Here is a 4,053-nt window from a genome sequence, read left to right on the forward strand (position 1 = left end):
CGGGAGAGCGCGAAGGATAAGAGGTATTCTTTGACAATGGGGATAGAGAGGAAGGTTAAATTTGGCAGTTAGGAGCCACTCTTCGAAATTCATATCTTCCTCGAAAGGGGGTAGGTCAGCGGGCGCTGCCACCAGTGTGGGGCGAGACTCCTCGGTCTCCGCTTCCCGATTCCTAGCGTTCCTAGACAAGCCCCGTTGGTTTGCTTTGGACATCTTTATTAAAGACGACAAGATGTATAGGGAAAATACAATATTCAAGAAGGAGGGGAGCCGCAGTCACTAGGTAAGGGAGAGGGCGATCCAGTTACAAGGTTCGAATTTTCTGCTTGCCTCCTCCCTGAAAGGCAAATTCAAGCAACATAAGTATTACACTTAAGCTTGATAGCATAAACCTCTACCTAAGTTGGCATTTAGGTCCCTCAAATTTTGCAATCCGGTCTTGTTGACTTGATCTCCTGGGTAGTTCTCCCACACGCTAATAAATCGGAGTGCAAAGGTAAGTCTTTAAAATCGAAATGTTGGTGCTCTCCTGCTAGATCAAGAGTTCTGCGCATTAGATCATATACATGTACATTTTCAATGTTTTTCTTTTATACCTCCAGTTGCATACATTTGGATCGGAATTAAAGGTTAAGTGAAGATTCTACATTTGTTACAGCAATTAGGCCTGGCTAAAGTCATAACAAGCCAAAGTTCCGTGGAGAATAGTGCACATTGCTAATACAGAATCGCTTGGAAGCAACAAGCATGACGCTAAGGCCGTACTGCATACCAAAAGCACAATCTGCGAAGACTGAAGCATCCGTGTGAGTTAATGCAGAGCTAAATTAATCATTAATTTAATATTGACAACGGTGAAATGCCAAAAAATATTCAAATGTTCGTGAGGGATCAGAGTGCGTCTCCTCTTTGGAAGTCGCTGATGCCGTTCAACAAAACGTTCATTATGCACATATAGTGGAAGCCTTTATTTAGGGTAGTTTTCGTTATTCTAGTTTTTTGCCATTTTCCATAAGTGGTTATTTCGTAAAGAAAGAGTTGTGAGTTTGTCAAAAGTTGACATCCTTTTGCCCTCTTGCGAAGGGCTCCAGTTGCTTGGGCCATCCACTATGGAGGTCTCCCCTCCATGTAATTACGATTTAATAATCACCCGTAGGAATTAGGATACTTGTTGGTATTAGCATAGCAGCCCTAATTTATGCGGAGATAGTAGCAAGGCCCAGTGGTAGAGAAACAAGGTTTACGGTTTGCCTGCAGAGGGGCTGGGGGACCACAGACACTAAGCACTATCTCAGAATTTTGTCCTTGCTCCTGCCTAGATGTATGCAGCTTAGGTAATGCGAATGCTTTAAACGAAATTACGGAAAAATATTTCGACTACACGAAGTAGCATTGGTGCTGTTTTATGGCGTAACAAGCAACCATGATCTGACAAGGTACACATAACATACTCGACGATGGTGTCAAGAGCTTTCAAGGCTTATTAGAAATAATAAAACAAGCTGTTGAGTACAGAAATGGTCACTGATCGAGTACAATGAAAATAAGAATATGCCACCTAATGTTGTATAAGAATCCAAACCAAGTAGTGTTTACGTACTAACAAAGGGACCCTTATTACTGCACTAATACTTGTATTTTTATTCCACTAAAGTGAATGCACAGATCGCGATTAAGTCATGAGCCCACTTTTTTTCTTCGCTTCAATTTGATCATTAGACTTCTTGAGTAATGGCAACGCGTATTACCCTAGTCAAGTAGTGCTGCCTTATGGATTTATAGTACTTGAATTGTTTAATTAACTCTACGTTTTTATTGCATAAACACCCAGACCTCTGCCTCTGTACTTCCGCTTGCTGCCACGGCCTCTGGCTCATGTTGGTAGATGCTCAGCTCTTCTGTACGCTAGCAATGCATATTCTGTCCTAGCGCTATGTCTTCTTTCGGCTGCAGGAAAGACTCAAGGCGCTGCATTCGTGGCAGCGGAAAGCGGACCCCATCCTACAGGCCAAGTATCCTCATTCCTACAGCTAATTGATGATGAACCTCAATAAGGTGAAAGAAGATCATGGGCTGGGGATGAGGGAATCCGTGACGACTCTTAACAGAGGGGTCAAAAATGACATCTACCCTCGGCAATTATCCCAGTCCCGTGACCCGCAGGAATGCTGTTAACAACTGAAGCGACAGTAGTCGTGAACCAAATAAAAAGGTTATATGTGGAACTGTCTTCCGTACTCGTATGACAATGCCAAATAGGTGAACATGCGATATTTCTACTCCGCTAGGTGGGTATAACCCAGATTCATATGAATGGACAGCACTGAAATGTGAACAAAGTGGCGAAATATTTTGAATCTTGTCTTTTACTGAATGACTACGTTTAAGCTAGGATTCTCACAATTAGCAGTGAGCATGCGTGATAGCCTGCGAATTCCCTATTTCCTCAATAGAGTTTTTAAACAGGACAAAGTTCCACATCTACTAGAGTTGCCCAGGTAGATCAGTGACATTGCCATCAGTTGTCTTCTTAGTTGGACACAAATTTGCTTTGTAGGTGTTTTCCTTATAACACCGTCTACGTCGCAATGGCCGATGCGGGTGGTTGTACAGGAGTGGGAGTCATGGATGACGCTCAGAAGGAGAGGCGGGGAGCTATGTACTACTTTGATTGCGTGTTAAATTGACAGATTTTGATTTTTCGGCCATTGAAGGTTTAGCCATTGTACGTCCGCAAGGCGATATGGCCTTCAGGTCATGTCAGTGGTCCCTTATTCCTTCTGTGCGTCGAAAAGACAGATTCCGCCCTAGTATTATGTCTTCTTTCGTTTGTGGGGCAGTCTTAAGACACTGTAACAATTATCATAGTAAGTGGGAAACATGTCCCCCATGCGGAAAATACGAACAGTCTTCAAAGTTCGTCATTTTTTCTTCTAAGGCCAAGAGGTTAAAAGAAGCCAAATGTCGGATTGGAAAGGCAACAAATTTGACTACCTGGCCATTGCACGGTGGAAATATTCAATATGTCGGTTAATTGCGAATATTTCGGCCTTGCAGTAGCTAAAAAATAAGTTGTAATTTAGCATGCGAAACGTGTATTCCTGATGCTTGGGCCCACAACAATGCTGCGAGTCATGTAGAACCTGCCAAGTTCGCAAAAAGGCTTTTTTACCATAAGAAGATACAGTTTTTGATACCAAGACATTGGCCTTTATGACAGTGGGAGCTTGTGATGTAATTTTACCTCATTCGAAACATTGATGAGAGGGACTATTTCTTAGTCTTAAGTGTCACTTAAAGTCAACCTGATTGCATCTTCCAATTAACATCAGCCATGTCAGGTGACAAGTCGGTAGTCCACTACCCTACGACTTCTACCTCCAGAAATTCATCACTTTCAGAGTTGAAGGTTTAAATAGTCATGCGCATTTGCGCACCTCCCCACACCCTGAGACAATACGGGTACCCCTAAACCAGTAGAATTTAAAAAGAAATGAAATTTTTCTACTCAGATTGGTAAACGTTTTAACACGTCTTTTTATTACCAACGATGGATTATTAAGTAGTATTGTCCACAGTATGAGGATACTACTTGCTATAATCATTTAGGTGTTAAATGAACCAAAAGTGATTCGTGACTAGATTAAGTGTAAATGAAAACGCCTGTTACCGAAATCAGTAGCAATGGGCCGATAACACAGTAGAGAGCTAGTTTGTGAAGACAACCAGAAGAGAGCGAGGAGGAGACGGTAGATGTGCATAAAGTGGTCGAGCAGAAGAGGGCGTTACATCATGACGTATCATTTTCAACTTTTTCATCATGAAGGCTGCATTGGCTCGCTACCTGACCTGCCTCTGTCCCCACTAATTTCTAACTTTGACAGTGCTCTTGGTGATGGCGCATAACCGACCGTTGGCAAGAGCGGCGACAGCGTTACTGTCAAGAAGGAGATGTAAAAGGCGAAGCCCTACAAACACCATGGAGGGGGCTTTCAAAGTTCGATGTGCTGCGGTGTCTGCTGCAAGAGCAGCAAGAATGCCAACAGGAAGGAG

The sequence above is a fragment of the Echinococcus granulosus genome, assembly GCF_000524195.1.
Source record: "Echinococcus granulosus chromosome Unknown EG_S00013, whole genome shotgun sequence".
NCBI classification, from domain to species: Eukaryota; Metazoa; Platyhelminthes; class Cestoda; order Cyclophyllidea; family Taeniidae; genus Echinococcus; species Echinococcus granulosus.